We start from the raw sequence: 274 nt of genomic DNA, 5'->3' as shown, positions 1-274 counted from the left end.
AATAATAACTTTTAATTCATATGTATATACAGTTTACAGAAAATAGCAGAAACTCTCTCATGGAGGCAAATTGTATTACATTTCAAAAGGCAAAGTGTTTTGATAATTCCGTTTTGTACTACATACAAATGCAATGACTAAGGTGGTTAGTGGAACTTTTTAACCCATTGATGATTAAAATCGTCTGGACAGAGTAAAATACAAGTCTGGCCGGTTTCTACGTCAAAGGGTTAATTAATTCACTGGGTTTTCAAAAATGAAATCCAAATCCTGG

This window comes from Montipora capricornis, unplaced genomic scaffold (genome assembly GCF_036669925.1).
Source record: "Montipora capricornis isolate CH-2021 unplaced genomic scaffold, ASM3666992v2 scaffold_455, whole genome shotgun sequence".
Taxonomy (NCBI): domain Eukaryota; kingdom Metazoa; phylum Cnidaria; class Anthozoa; order Scleractinia; family Acroporidae; genus Montipora; species Montipora capricornis.
Note: the sequence above shows the minus strand (reverse complement) of the source record.